The following is a 17442-nucleotide window of genomic DNA, read 5'->3' on the forward strand; positions in this document are numbered from 1 at the left end:
ACACACACACACACACACACACACACACACACACACACACACACACACTGGAATATTATGTAGCCATCAAAAGGAATGAGATCTTGCCATTTGCAACAACGTGGATGGAACTGGAGGGTATTATGCTGAGTGAAGTAAGTCAATCAGAGAAAAACATGTGTCATATGACCTCACTGATATGAGGAATTCTTAATCTCAGGAAACAAACTGAGGGTTGCTGGAGTGGTGGGGGGTGGAAGGGATGGTGTGGCTGGGTGATAGACATTGGGGAGCCTATGTGCTATGGGGAGTGCTGTGAATTGTGTAAGACTGTTGAATCACAGACCTGTACCTCTGAAACAAATAATACATTATATGTTAAAAAAAAAAGGAAGATAGTAGGAAGGGAAAAATGAAGGGGGGGAAATCGGAGTGGGAGATGAACCATGAGAGACTATGGACTCTGAGAAACAAACTGAGGGTTCTGGGGGGTGTGGGGGGATGGGTTAGCCTGGTGATGGGTATGAAAGAGGGCACGTACTGAATGGAGCACTGGGTGTTATACGCAAACAATGAATCATGGAACACTACATCAAAAACTAATGATGTAATGTATGGTGATTAACATAATAAAATAAAAAAAATGTAAAATAAAATAAAAAAATAAAAGTTAATTTGTAACTTTCAGTTTTATGGTATGTGAATTATATCTGAAGGTTTTAAATAGAGAGATACAGATATAGATGTAGACTTATATAGATTTATAAATAGATATCTCTATATATGTAATATTTATACATCTAATATCTATATAGCTAATATCTATATCTACAACTATATCTATCTAGATATACCTCCTGCCGAAAAATGTAATTCACAGAATCCTGTCTAACTCACCTACCTTGTCATGAGGATACAAAATAAGTTTCATTTGTAAAATATTTTTTTGACACAGGAATACTTCCTCTTTTACCACAGCTGAGATTCCCAGGTGAAGATACCAAATTTCAGCTATCTAAACAGTCAGGTTCAATCTGTGAATAACCAACATAAATAAATGCTGTGCAGGATAGAGTGCCTTAGGCTCTCCCTTATCCTGTTGACTCTTCCTTTAGCTATAGTTCTGATGAGTCTCCAGTTTAAGACCATAGTGTAAGCATGGTGCATTTTCCTACAGGTAGATTAATGGACATCAAGAAATACAATAACAGCAATAAAAGTATATCAAGTAATATTCTAAGCAATTTAATTGTTATCACCATTAACACCAAGACAGCAGTGTGAAGTAATAATATTTTTATCTCCATTTGATAGATGAGGAAAATAGGGCCCTGTTTCTTAGGGCACTCTTAACCATTATAATACAGGATGTGAGCAATAGTGAAACTGCAAAGTAAAAATGGAGAAGAGATGAAGTTAAAAAAGAGAAAATATCTCAAATCAAGTTTACCTCAAGCTTTTTAAATCAAGGACCAAATAATTATATTGAACCTGTCTACCCTGTAGACATCACGTTCTATTTTTAACATGATAAAGTTAGACTCAACACATAGCAGAATTGGAAGAGCCCTTCAGATTCATTAAGGAAAAACAATTATCATTTGCTGATAATGAAACTTGGAACTAAAAGTGTAAATGGACTTGCACAAGGTCAAGTAATGAAGTAGTGGTACATATTAGTAATAATGATGGTGGTAATTCCGAGTTTATAATCATATGGGTGTGATAAAATGGGTATATTTTAGCTACCTATGTTTGGCATGGGAATAGTAATGAAACATGGACTTCATGGTCTAGGAAATTGTCAAAATGATAACATGTGACAAAGAGAAATTAGAAGCTTTTCAACTCTTATTTATGTCTTCATGTATTTGAAAAGGAAAATGTCTGTCTGACAGTGTGACAAGGGGAGTGCAATACAGTGACAAAGTAGAAAGAAAATAGCAGACATTACACCTTGGGTTCCTCCTGAGTAGCTGGTACAATTGTGTCTGTTAAGGAGAGAGATCTCAAGATCCAGATTTCCAAGTCTACAATCAGCCACCTGTTCCCACTGCATGTTCCTGAATGAGCAATGAAGAGTGATTGTTTCCTGGGACTTTGCCACAAAACACATTCTGCTTTATCATATGATAACCTGTGCCATTTGTGAGACCTATGGAATCTATGGCGATTAAATTCAGACCGCGTGCCAACCAGACACTGGTACATTTTCCTTAGCAACAGAGAATTCATTTCTCAAGGATTTACTGCTCCGTTGGTGAGGAGAGGCAGAGGAAGGCACACTCAAAGAAAATAAAGCATTTCGCACTATATCTAAAGAGGAGCAACCAAAGAGAGGCCCTTAGTGTGTATTTTGTTCAGGACCACAACGTGGTGGTAAGAGGCCCGTTCATAAGATGAGAACAGTCTATTTTATCGTATCATTTTCATGGGAATAACTAAAAAGAGGAATAGGAAGAACAAATGGAAGGTGGATCATCTTTAAGCACTATAGAAACTTTGTTTTTAATATGGCCCCTCATTGTTTGACTTTGATTTAGCAGAGGAATTTCTCTCTTTAGAATTGGTTAAAGATGATTGGGGTAAAGGGAAAAGGTTGGTAAATTTTTCCTAGAGAATAGAAATTACCACAAACACCAAGTCCCTAAATTATATTTTGTCCAATTTTTAAAACAACTCAACAAAGTAGGAATATATATATGTGTGTGTGTGTGTGTGTGTGTGTGTGTGTGTGTATATAGCTTCCAATTTATATGTATGCCATTTGTAAATACTGCATATATATTTAATAAACTCGATTTGCCTTTGATAGTATGACTTACTAAAATATACAAATAAGAAATTAGGCATGATATGAACAAGAATAAAATAAGTGTTGTTTCACTGTGATACTTGCAATTATTGGTCACTAGATAATTAGCAATTGAAGATAGAATGTTACTTCATCTTTTTGTCCTTCCCAATAACTTACACACAATAAGACACTCTCTGTAATATTTGCTGAGTTAACAAGTATTGGACGAAGTAATTGTGCCCTGGAACATGATGAATGTGAAGCAGGTCATATTCAGTTCTATTTAAATACCTCTGCTATTGGCATATTAGGAATTTTTAACTCGAGTGAGTAATAGCTCACCTTTATTCAATTCAGGAAAATTGATTTTCAAACACAAGGAATACCTAATGTAATTAGACTTTTGAACATCTTGAAAATAAATTAATACAAATTCAAGCACATCTGGGTGTAGTATTTCTGTAAAATTAGTCTAAATGGTGAATAAATGCTGATTTAGATAATTATCACAGTAAAAGTAGACTCAGGAAAAGGCCTTTTAATTTGAACTGAATGAATGCAAGTTGAGCTGCTGGTTTTAAATGTGTTGTTTTCTTTTTATTAAGATAGTATATCTCCAGGTATCTTTGGCAAAAGTAAAGTCTCATTTTTTTCCCCACAAACATAGGAAATATGTTCTACTCATGCTCTAGAAATAAATATAGTTGAATATGAATATGAGAAAATCAGAAATAACAGTTATGACTACACGCTGTTCCCACTTAACACTAGTAATACATTTAAAAAGAAATACATTGAATAAAAATGCTGAGTCCTCGTTTTCCAGTATTTTACATGAGAACATTATAATGCATAACATATCAACTTAAAAGCTTTAACCAATTTTCTAAAATATAACCCAAATTATAGCTAAATAGCAATATATAAGTAACAATAAGTCATATTTGGTTGTAACATGCTTAAAATATCACTTGATTACTAAACAAACTTCTACCTTCAAAATAATCCAGTTTTTAGACCTCTACCTCTAATACCTTAGCCTTCAACATATCCCACCTGATCCATGTCTCACAACTGGTCTCCCTGCCTCCTCTCTGGCCATTCTACATAGGACTGCCGAATAGTCTCTTAAGAACACAAATCAGATCAAAACTGTGGTAAAATTCTTCAAACTCTTCGCATCACACTTAAAAGAAAATAAAAATTCTATGTCATGGTGTATCATCTATTGTTTCATAATAAACGAACTCAAAATATAACAGCTTAAAATGACAAACATTTATTATCTCACAGTTTCTGTAGGTAAGGAATTTGTGAGAAGCTCAGATGGGTGGTTCTGGCTCAGGGTCTCAGAAGAAATTGCAGTCATCTGAAAGTTTTACTAGGGACAGAGCATCTGCTTCCAAGCTGGCTCCTGTGTATTACTATTAGCTACAGGCATCCAGAACATGGAACTCTACCTAGGGCTAGTTGAGTATTCCCATGACAGGGCAGCTAATTCCTCTAGACACATGATCCAAGAAAACAAGGAGGAAGCCACAGTTTTTTATGATGTAGTCTTTGAAGTACACCATCACTTCTGCGATATTTCATTCATTAAAATTGTGTTACTCCATCCACACGCAGACTACAAGGCCTTCATTATATTACTCCTTCTACCTCTCTCACCTTATCTGTACTGTCCTTGTGACAGTTGGTCAAGTATGCCAAATTCGTTGCAGTCTTAGATGCTTTGCACTTGCTGTTCCCTCTGCCTAGCAAACTCTATTCCTAGATGTTCATGAATTTAACCCCTTACTTAATTCAGGTCTCTGATCATGTATTACCTTCTTAAAGAGACCTTTCTTAATCACCCTTATCTAAATATCACACCCTTCTCACCATTTTCTGTGTCATTATGTTTCTTTGAAACATTTATGCCCACCCAGATTCTGTCATAATTTACTTACTCACTTACTTTCTACTTCATTTGTCTGTAAGAGTCAAGAGAGCAGGGATTCTGTCTGTCTGCATTACCACGGTGTGTCTAGTTCCTAGAATGGGGCCTGCCACACAGTAGGCTCTCAGTAAATACTTATTGAATGAAGGGGCTAATGGGTGAGAAGATGAATGATTGATTTCATGGCTAAGAACCAGCAAGCAGAAATATGTATCCTGCATTTGTTTTGTTGTGTGCAACTTTGTGTGTGTGTAACTTAGCAAGAACTAAAATCAAAACATTGAATGCATTCAAAGAGGGACAAATCCAAGATTGTGCATGGATATATTTGGAATGAGTAGCAATAAAATATTCTATTCCTTTTAAAAGGCATTAATTTTAAACCTTAAGACTTTGTGTCTGGCAGTTAACAAGGTTGAAAAAATAAAATAAACTTGACCTCTTGCCTTTTGTGAGGTACGACCGCTTAGTGTCAGGTGATAATACTATCCAAAAGTTTCAACTATTTTTGATGAGGTTTCAACAAATTAATTCTATACCCTATTCTTACTATCGCTATGGGATTATGTTTCTCATTCTTTTTCATTTTGTTCAGTTTCTCATTTAAATCCACACATATGACATTTTTAAACATATACATGATGATATTAGTCTGGTAAAGGAAACAAATGTAAATCATGGATGTGCCCTCAATAATTAATAGTCTACCTAAAGACTAGGTGTAATCATGTGACAGCATTGGCTGTCATGATCTTTTTTTTAAATAAAGATTTTATTTATTATCTTAGAGATAGAGAGAGTGCGAGTGCAGGGATGGGCAGAAAGGGAGAGCGAGGAACAAGCAGACTGTACTGAGCATGGAGACTGACATGGGGTTCATCTCACAACCCTGAGATCGTGACCTGAGCTGAAACCAAGAGTTGGAAGCTTAGCTGACTAGCCACCCAGGCACCCCTATCGTGATCTTTTAATGATGGAAAAGAAAAGAGTTCAGTGAAACCTCATGTCCAGCCATCAAACACAAGTAATAAGATTAGAAGAGTTAATAATAATAGCTCTTATTATGTGTCAGGAACTATACCAAGTTATTTTGGATAACTTGCTTGACTCATTTAATCCTCACAACAGTTTTATAAGGATATTATACCCATTTTACAAGCAAACAGTGTGGCACAAAATTTTTAAGTAAACTAAGTGAACTCAACTATTCCGTGTATGGGATCATTGCCTAGCACATAGAAAATTTTTAGAAAGCAATAGGTATCATCACTCTTGATGCCATGTGTTCTACAACTAATAAGTAACAGATACAATACTATATTTTGAAGTCTGTGATCTTGAGAATATACTAGGATGCACTTCCTAAGATTTGGTTCTCATTTTAGGGTGGGTTGGAGGGTGGGAGGAGGGAACAGATGAAGCCCAGAATGCTTACATGACTTGTCCAAGGCCATAGAGTTAGGTAGGGTGTGGCCTTGTGTTAGGACTGAAAGGTAGTACTGTTGAATATGTAATACATGACTTGAAAGGTAAGAGTTCACAAAGAGAGAAATCCCTGTAAGTTATTCTCTACTCCATGGGGGAGAGGAACTGTGAGCTGAGACTTACAGTGGTTGGAATTTGGAAAAGCAGTCAGGAAAGGGGGGCAGGTGGGTATCAGTTTCACAGTTTTAGTGGGTTCAGGGTGTTAAAATGAATTAGTAGTTAAAATAGTTCATTGTCTATGGTTAATCTTGTTGAAAACAAGTAGTTGGGTTATTTATTTATTTATTTTTAAGTAGGCTTCACACTGGGCATAGAGCCCAACATGGGGCTTGAACTCACGACCCTGAGACCAAGACCTGAGCTGAGATCAAGAGTCGGACACTTGACTGAGCCACCCAGGCAACCCTGGGCTGTTTTTAAATCAAGTTTTACTTTTTCTGTTTCTGTTTCAATTATCAAAATAATTACTTTTGTAGGTACTTAAATTATTTGCAGAACTTTACTACTGATTTATCATTACTGGATCTGAAATAGTTATTCAGGCCTTCAATAAAAAGGAAAATATCATTCCATGTTTCGGAACATCCTCCCATCCCTTAAGACCTTTTGGAATTGGACTACTATTTACTAGCCCTGCTGACTTTGATTCTGAGAGATCCATTATTTGCAACATCTCTTTTGCTAACATCATATTCACACATAAGGTTCCCTTCTTATTATTTAAGCTCTGTTTTGTAAGAAACTACCCATTTCATTTTTCCTTGGTGGGAAACACAGATTTAGGGCATAATTTCTTTGTTTACCTTGTTAGTCATTGGGCTAAGTTCAGGGTCTGTGAAAAAGAGTAAAATAAATCTACTCAGACATTAAAATATAGAGGGAGACAGATTATAATATGAAACATTATAATATCAAAACAACATCATAATTATTGCCAGTGAAGTGTACACAAAATGCTAATTCCCATAATGTCATCATTTGATAGATTTACTTTCCTTAAAAAAAAAGGAACTAAGGCTAATTTGCTTAAGATTGTGTAGCTACCAGGTGACAAACCTGCCATTAACATTCAGAGTTAATGCCAAAGACCACAAACAGACCTTAGAGAAATTTTGCATTAGTAGAGATTGTTGGCTTAATAATTAATTATTAATACTGAATAGTAATTAATTTTAAAATAAAGTGGTATTTGTCACTTATTTCTGAGGTGGATTTGAGGCAGCTTATAATAAAGCATGTACAAAATAAGGATAAAATGCTATCACAAATTAAATAATCAAAAAGTTGTAAAGAGGGTGAAAAGGAAAAAAAAAATTACACAAGAAATCCTTATCCCAGGCAAGTTAGAAGAAAGTGAGTTTTCCTTAAAGACAATCAGCTCTGCGCTGCCTGGAAGCAGGAAAGGCAAGACATAAACCTTAGTTACCCCCTCCCCAGAAGATATTTTATATGAGGACAAGTTGCTAAATGGTACTTTTTCTAAAGATTTATTTATTTATTTTGGCATGAGCAGGAGGGAAAAGAGAGAGAGAGACAGAATCCCAACCCCAGTGTAGGGCTCGATCTCATGACTCTGAGATCCATGACCTGAGCTGAAACCAAGAGTTGGATGCTTAACCAACTGAGCCACACAGGTGCCCCATGATAAATGGTATTTTTAAGCAAAGTCTGGCTCCTTTTTTTTTTTAATTTTTGTTTACATTATTAAATGTAAGGCTACACTGAGAACTGCTCTTCTCGAATTTTTAAATCTCCTTTTTTCTGTTGTTTTCCTTCTTGTATTTATAGTATACGTTACATTAGCTCTTTGAACTCCTGTTTGTTTATTTGAAAAGGGAGATAATTGTTACCCCATGGAGTTATGCTGCTAAAAAAAAATTACATATGTCAAAGTAACATTGATATTTCTTCACCCTTTCTTTGAAACTGAAATTTGAAAGTATGTATCTTTCTGATCAATATCAATGAAGGAAAATTTGTGCTAAATCATTTCCTCAGATTCTTTTATTATTAATGTTAAGTTTATGTTTCAAAACAAACAGTTGTTATTTATGGTATATTTAGCCATTCATTCTAGACTTAGATTTTTAGAATTTGAAATGCTGGACTCCTACTGCATTATAGAATACTGATGTCTGAGATTTTACATGGGGGTTTCTAAAAGGAAGACGAAAATTACTCTATATTGCACTCTTTCATTCTATTAACATTAATTGATAAAAGTTTGGTTCTGTATTCAAATACAAACAGCAGAAAACATTTTTACTTAGAAACTTAAAGGGTATAATTTGAAGGTGAAATAAGTAGGATAACTTTTGCTCAGTTATATTATGTAAGTCTAAGTTGTTCATGCCCCATTTATAATAAGGACTTCTAATCACTAGGCAGTTGAGCATTATTTGTATTATAAAATCTTTTCAGAAAATATCCATAAATAAAAGAATTTTTTACAACCTCTTATTGACTTTTGGTTTTAGACAAAGCATAAATTTCAAAATAACTCAATACTGGCATCATTCCCCATTGTTATATTTAAAGGTCATTTACATTTTATGGACAATAACTTGTTTTCTTCCCAGACTAATTCCATGTTCTTTGCTTCAATATATTATACAATTATACCTTGCATATAAATGTCCTTTTCTCTCATATTGCATTAAAAATTATTTTCAAAGTCTATTTGGAAATTAAATATATCTTGATTCTTTAAAATTTCCCTAGAACTAGAAGTTACTTGAATTTTAGAATTATAAGTACTCGGAAGAGCATGTATTTCACTCTATAAAAAAATTTAGGCACAGGGGCGCCTGGGTGGCTCAGTCGTTAAGCGTCTGCCTTCGGCTCAGGTCATGATCCCAGGACCCTGGGATTGAGCCCCACATCGGGCTCTCCCCTCTGCGGGAAGCCTGCTTCTCCCTCTCCCACTCCCCCTGCTTGTGTTCCCTCTCTCGCTGTGTCTCTCTCTGTCAAATAAAATAAATAAAATCTTAAAAAAAAAAAAATTTAGGCACAAAAATAATTTAAGCACAACCATGCTCTATGTAATTTGTTTGACTAAGAACATATTTATTATTATTTAGTATATAGTTCTAAGAAGATTAGTTATATGATTTCTTGGTGAAAATAAATCAGCACATATACAAACACACACAATCAATGTTATTGCTAGGAACACTTATCTAGGGACTGTCCTTTATTTTTCTCTCCCTCCCCCTTCACTTCCTATCTATAGTTAGGAAAGGATGTCTTACCTTCAAGATTTATCCGAAGTCTGGTTACTAGTGACTCTTCAACCTCAATCTTGTATGCTAAGTCTCCCTCGTTATTTCTGGGCTTTTACTCTTTTCCTTCTATACTTAATCCTCCACACATGAGGTAGACTATAATTCAGGAGTATTTATTGAATTAACGAAAGAATAAGGTCATTACTCACATTGATTAGCTTTGATAGAATATCTGACATTCATCGTAAAGTCCCTTGATCATGCAAAGCATGTTCTCTCTGAATTGACTGGGAAATAAGGAATTTACTTTAGAAAGATCACTTAAAATATGCTAATGCCCAATTTTAAATTTGGTTTTAAGAGAAAAGTTCATTTATGTTAAATAACTAATTTTTCATGAAACAAGTAATTGTGATTTCTCTGTTATTGTGTAATTATATGTCATTTATATTTAAAAATATGAATCTCTATAATGTGCAAGTTACAAAAATAAATTTAACCACAGTAAAATAACTTGTGTGAAGCATTGCTATACACATGCAGCCTAACACATCAACTTTATGGCTACTGATGTTTCTAAAATCTTAAGCCAACTGTATCCTGGAGGTCAGAAAAATGCTAGGTAGAAGTGTATGGGAGACTATTGTTAAAAACTCAACACACCCAGTTTAGAAAGTACGAATTACGGCGGTGCCTGGGTAGCTCAGTTGGTTGAGCAATGGACTCTTGGTTTTGGCTCAGGTCATGATCTCATGGGGGGTAAAATACAGCCCAGCCTGGGCTCCACACTCAGTGGGGAGTCTGCTCAGGGATTCCCTCCCTCTACCCCTCCCCCTGCTGGTGTGTGTGTGTGTGTGTGTGTGTGTTTGAGCGTACACACGCACGCTCTCAAAGTGGATAAATAAATCTTTAAAAAAGAAAGTATGAATTATGACTTCAGAAAAAAATCATATGTATTAAGAAAGTGACTGGAATATGGAGGTATAAGTTCAGATATTCAAATAGAATCCCCTTCACTGAAATTTTACTCATATTTTCAGAATGAGTTTAATCTAAACTTTAAACGAATTGACATTGTTTATGCTTGGGGCTATAGAATATTCTAAACTACAAACATAGGGCAGATATTAAAAATATTTAAAAAATATTGGCAAAATGAAAAGCCATTCTTGATATGTAAGAATTATAGAATATGATTCTTCAGTCTAGCCAGTTGCATTCCCTATTTCTCTTTAATGCTTTCTTAATCTGGAGATCAATTTCTGGCTCCCTCTTCAGTCAAATTTTGCCTTATGGGTCTAGTGCAAACATTGCTTTGGTCCTTTTAAATTTAATATATAATAATGAGAATAATAATAAAAACAACAATGCTTTTGACAGACACTTTTCTAAGCACCTTGCTCATATAACTTAGTTAATCCTTACAATACACCAAGAATTCTTTCCTAATTTCTAGGTGTCAAACTAAGGCAGACATATGCTGCTCATATTCTAAAGCCAGAGTTTTTTGTCTTGCTTTCTGTTTTTTGGGTTGTTTTTGTTGTTGTTGTTTTTTAAGCCAGAGTTTTAACCACTGTCTGGAACTAATTTTTTAGCAATTACTTCTAGTCCATTAAATCTTGCATTATTGTTGGCACCTGTCAGTCTTAAAATCAGTCTCTCTCTTTCCTTCTTTTTTCCACCCTTTTTCCCTCTACTTCTCCTCCTCCTTCTGCCTATCCCTCTCCCTCAGATCAGAACATTGAGCTAGTCACAGTCCTCAATTCAGGTGACATTATCATATAGTTCTTTAATGAAACAGTTTCTTCAATTGTAGTTTTTAGTGTTTCTTCAGTTTTATTGCTTTAGTCTTCAACTTCTCGAAGCTCCAGGTATTTGTACCTTGGTCATCATTACCTGTCTTACATCTTTCATTTTCTCTCAAGTCTTTTTAACTTTCTGATTTTATAGTGGTGCTTAATTCTTTCCTCTGATTTTATTTCTCTTGTCCATTTAGTCTTGTTTTATTTCTAGTTTATTTTTCATTTATGTACTAAACTCTTTCTAGTTCATTCCTGAGCTCTGATAGCACTTTTTACAAGTTCCTCTAATTTATTGGTTCTTACATAACCCATCTATTTCTGATATATACCCCTCTTTTATTACTTTTGTAATTCCACTTTCTTCCCATCATTTAATATATTTTTCTGATTTGTTATCATGTTTCTCTCCTGCTTTCACTTTCTTTTTTTTTTTTTTTGATGGTTTTGAGACATAAGAAGTTTTTTTTTTTTTAAGATTTTATTAATTTATTTGACAGAGAGAGAGACAGCAAGAGCGGGAACACAAGCAGGGGCAGAGGGAGAAGGAGAAGAAGGCTCTCCGCTGAGCAGGGAGCCCGATTCGGGGCTCAATCCCAGGACCCTGGGATCATGACCTGAGCCGAAGGCAGACGCTTAATGACGGAGCCACCCAGGCGCCCCCTGCTTTCACTTTCTGTCAATATATTATTTAGTTCATTTTCCTTTTTTTGTTTTTCTTATATAATACACTTGTATGAGTTTCAACACAATCTGTTTCTCTTTTTAATGTTTAAATGAGAAATTTTGCCTGTGCTCTTAGGAGGTTTCTCTTGGAATAGACTGTTCAGCTAGGGTGTTGTCCTTGCCTTATGCTCCATTAGGACTTGGCTTGAAGCAGTTTTTCCCTCTCAGGAAGGGACTTAAAGAAAGACATGTTTGTTCTCTAAGATCCTGGAGTGCTTTTGCTACTATAGCACTGTCAGCTTTTTCCTCGCGCATTGTATAGTCTCCATCGTTTAGCTTTTTCCATTGTTTACTTCACAATCACTCATCCTTTGGCGCTTGTGTAGTCTTGTCCCAGTTTTATGTTTTTCTTTCTTTTTTTTCTTTTCAGATCACTGAGAATTCTACATTATAGTTCATCTCTTCTTTTGAGGATAAATACTTGCTTGAAATTTCTGTGTTCTAGGACTCTTGGAGCCATCTAAATTTTCCTTTTTCATTTTTCCACAATCTACCTCACAGGACCCAGTAGAGTTCCTACTATTTTCAGTGTTTTCAGAAGCCCACTTTTTATGTAGGGTTCTTGTAGATCATCTGGATTATGGGAATATTTTCAGAGTTTAGTTTTTTTTCTTTTATTATCCTAGGCATTCGTCTTTTAAAAGAAAGAGAAAGTAATATCAAAGTAAAAGACTGGCTCTGCCACCTGGACGTTTTTAAAAGTGGTATTAAACACTAAACAACATTTTGAGAATAAGAAAATGAAATTGCAGAAATTCTGCAAAGAAATTATAATTGAAGCACAACTAATCAGAATAGACAGGCATAGCTAAAGAAGTTTTCTAAAGAAAATTCATAGTATTAAATACTTGTATCAATAAAAATATAAAAAAATAAATGAATTAAATATGCAAATTCAAAAGTTTTAAAAAATAAAATAAACCAAGAAAAAGCACAATTAAGAAATTATATGCCTAAAGAAAATGAGGGAAAAGTGAGGCAAAAGCAGAACTAAAAATGCCCTTCAAAATATCTTCTTACCTGAAATCTACAAAAATCACTAACCAATATGAAGGAAGATGCAAATAAGAAGAAGGAATCTTGTGTTTGTGAATTGGAAGACAATATTGATAAGATGTCCATAATACCCTAAGAAATCTACAGATTCAGTGCAATCCCTATTATATCCTAAAGACTTTTTTTTTGCAGAAATAGAAAAAAAATTCCAAAACGTATATGGAATCTCAAGAGACTCCAAATAGCCAAAATAATTTTGAAAGAGAAAGACAAAGTTGGAAGCTTCACACATCCTGTTTTCAAAATATAAGACATTATAAAAAATTATATATTATATATAATATATTATATACCACATCTTCTTTTTCCATTCATCAGCCAAAGGACATTTGGGCTATTTTCATAATTTGGCTATTGTAGATAATGCTGCTATAAATATCAGTGTGCATGTATCCCTTCGAATTAGTATTTTTGTATTCTTTGGGTAAATACCTAGTAGTGCAATTGCTGAATTGTAGGGTACTTCTATTTTTAACTTTTTCAGGAATCTCCATACTGTTTTCCAGAGTGGTTGCACCAGTTTACATCCCCACCAACAGTGTAAGAGATAAACAAGAAGAGAGGCAAACCAAGAAACAGACTCTTAACTATAGAGAACAAACTGATGGTTACCAGAGGGGACATGGGTTTCCAACCCATGGGTTAAATAGGTGATGGGGATTAAGGAGTGTGCTTCTGATGAGCACTGGGTATCATATGGAAGTATTGAATCACTGTATTGACACCTGAAACTAATATTGCAGTGTATGTTAACTAACTGGAATTTAAATAAAAACTTAAAAAACAAAACCCCCCCAAAAAAACCCCAAACATGTATATAATATATGATATATTACATATATCATATATAATATATGTTATATATTATATATCATATATTATATATTACATATATCATATATTACATATATTATATATTACACATATCATATATATGTAATATATGTATATGTATATATGTAATATAAGTAATATATATGTAATATATAACATATATATATAATACAATGCAACAGTAATGATGACAGTATGGTACTGGCATAAAGACAGAAATATAGACCACTGACACAAAAATAGGGCCCAGAAATTACCCTTGTGTATATGGTCAAATATTCTTCAACAAGGGTGCCAAAAACACAAAGGGGAAAGGACAGTCTCTTCAAAAAAAGTGTTGGAAAAACTGGATCTCCACATGCAAAAGAATGAAGTTGGAGTCTTGTTATACCATACATATAACCTAACTCAAAATGGATTACAGACCTAAAACTATAAAACATCTAGAAGGAAACATAAGAGAAAAGCTTCAGGACATTAGATTTGTCAGTGATTTCTTGGATATGGCACCAAAGGCACAGGCAACGAAAGTAAAAATAAATGGGATTATATCAAACTGAGAAACTTCTGCGCATCGAAAAAAACAATCAGCAGAGTGAAAAGGCAACCTATGAAATGGGAGAAAATATTCACAAATCATATATCTAATCATTGTGCAAAATATATAGTGAAATTCTACAACTCAACAACAATAAAACACATAACCCAATTAAAAATGGGCAGAGAACTTAAATAGATAATACCACATAAAAGAAATACAGATGGTCAACAAGCATATGAAATGATGCTCAAGAGAAATTAAAATAAAAACCACAATGAGATATCACCTCACATCCATTAGGTGGCCACTATCAAAAGAACAGAAAATATCAAGTGTTGGCAAGGATGCAGAGAAATCAGAACTCTTAGGCACTCTTGTTGGGATTATAAAATGCCGTCATTATGGAAAACAGTATGGAGGTTTCTCAAAATATTAAAATGGAATTGCCATATGATTCAACAACCGCACTTCTGGGTATATATCCAAAATAATTCAAAGAAAGATCTCAAAGTGATACTTCCACACCCATGTTCATCAAAGCATTATTCACAATAGCTAAGAGGAGGAAGCAACTCAGCTGTCCATTGATGGATGAATGGATAAAGAAAATGTGGTATATATCTACAATGGAATGTTTAAAGACTTTAAAAAGAGGGAAATCCTGACACATGCTACAACATGGCTAAACCTTGAGGACATTATGCTACGTGAAATAAGCCAGTCATAAAAGAGCAAATACTGTGCTATTCTACTCATATGAAGTATCTAAAGCGGTCAAGCATAGAAACAGATAGTGAAAAGCTGGTTGCCAAGGCCTGTGGGAAGGGGATGGAAAATGAGTGTTTAATGGGTCTAGAATTTCAGTTTTGCAAGATGAAAAAATTTAGTATCTTCTGTTCTCCTTTCACGTTTTATCTGTTAATAGCCATATTCATTCAAGAATTTTTTTTAGCATTCCTTGTCTTATTTTTCGTGGCTCTCTCCGTAGTACTAAATTTATGAGATTACAACAGAATTAACTTTTGGTCATGGGTATATTCCCTTGTAACCACTGGGATTTAACATAAGCCTGCCTTAATATACAATATGTTTTCCCAATAATATGGAAGCTAAATTTAAAGAGAGACCATATAAAAATATAAAACATTGTTCAACTCCTCTACACAAAACTGTTTAGTTATTGCTAAATGACAATGGGTGCCTTTAAATTTTTATGGGTACCTGTATTGTCTAAACATTCCACAATGAAAATGCATTAATTATGAAACAAAGAAGTATTTTAAACTAAAATTAGAAAGGAAAGGTGTTGTATACATTGTTTTCTCTGGTTTTAAAATCAGGCAAATTTGGCTCATACCATTCTTACACTATGCAGTTGACAAATGCAGTTACTGAGCTATTAGTCATGTAGATATGTCAAGAAAGACAAGATAACTCCCTGAAAGAATCAGAAGGGCAAAAGATATATCAACATTTTTTAAAGGAAAGTGTAGAAATGAGCAGAAAAAGCAGTGGAAATGGTATTTTATTCAGCTCCACTTCTTGATGGAAAATTTATTGGAATTAATCATTGATTGATCAAATTGCAAACATCTAAAAATGCCAAGGTAGTAGTAGTTTTGTAGAGAACAAATAATGTCAGACAAATTCGATTTATTTTATGACAGAGTGACAAGGGGGAAACCGTACATTTAATAGATTGGGTATTGAGTTGGTTTCTTCAGGGTGTCCCACATTACAATTGCCTCAGCAAGCTAGGAAGTATGGTATTAGATAGGCGCATGTACCCAGAGGGCAGTGATCAGAAGTTCACTCTCAGTATCAGAAGATAGAATGAATATTCTTTCTTTGCAGTTGTCAGAGTTCTGTATCTAATAATTATATAAGGGATTGAAAAGCCTGGATAGCGAATGCTTCTTGGTTGAAAAAGATAGTCAGTTAAAGTGGCTTGTTAATAATCTGGAGTGGAAAAGTAAGAATCTGATGCCATCATTCTAAGTAGAAATTATAGACATATTACATATAGCTTCTTTTCAACCAGCACAGTTTAAGATAATCATCGTTAGGAAATTACAGCATATACCTGAAAAAAGTGATTGTAAATGACTTTGTGCAAACTATGAAGTATAGCATTCATTCCATTATCTGAGTAAGCAATGTAATGTTACTTCAAAAAGTTTTTTTAACAATTCCACGTGAGCCAAATAAACAATATGCTAAAAGATTTGCATCCAAATGTTACAGTGATTTTACATAAGGTATGTGAAATCATTTTGGAAAAGATGCTAATTACAAATAAAACAACAAAGAACAAAGCTGTTAGATGCAATACAGTATTCTTTTTACCTCCAGAAGTAGTCAGATCTTTATAAAATAACTGTTTCAAAATGCAATATAAATTAGTATGAATTGAGAATTTCCATACTTAATGGGTATCATCACCTTTCCTTTACTCCAAAATTACAGAAACAAAATGTTCTTGTTCTGTCTCTAACAAAACTAAAAAACATGTCTTAATAGCTTTATTTATTCTTTACCCCCACACATAAATATGCATGTACATACATGTTCATTTTCTAATTATTTATTTTTCCGATCAGAATATAGATTCCATAAAAGCAGAGACATTTTCTTGTCTTCTGTTTTATCTGTGGTACCCATAGTAGAGGTTTAAGAATCTTTGTGGAATAAACTAATTTTAAAAAGAAAGAATAGATAAATATTGTACATTTGCTCAAAAATATCCATTTTGGGAATAGTCTCATAAGGCAAAAGTAGTGATTCTTTTTAAACATGGACAGATAGTTTCATAATGATGAATATGAATGATAACATTTACAGATTTAATCCTTTAAAAGACTTTGCCATGACCCCCTTTTTAATTACCTTTAAGTTTTGTGACAATATAAAATAACATGCTATTTATCTTTGCTATCCTATTTGATAATAGATGATTACTATTTTCCATTATTTTTTGTAAGAATAATTCTGAGTAAAAATGAAACATAACCTTAAAATATATTTTGTTCTATTTATTGTCCCTGGGAAAAATTATGTTAATT

The 17442-nt window shown here is 33.9% G+C and overlaps 1 protein-coding gene across 15 annotated transcripts in view; it reads left to right on the forward strand.

Moving 5' to 3' along the window:
* KHDRBS2 (KH RNA binding domain containing, signal transduction associated 2) overlaps positions 1-17442 on the forward strand; it is a 581162-nt gene that overhangs the window by 74172 nt on the left and 489548 nt on the right. The gene's annotated exons all lie outside the window — the stretch shown is intronic.

The sequence above is a fragment of the Phoca vitulina genome, unplaced genomic scaffold (genome assembly GCF_004348235.1).
Source record: "Phoca vitulina isolate PV1807 unplaced genomic scaffold, GSC_HSeal_1.0 scaffold11, whole genome shotgun sequence".
NCBI lineage: Eukaryota > Metazoa > Chordata > Mammalia > Carnivora > Phocidae > Phoca > Phoca vitulina.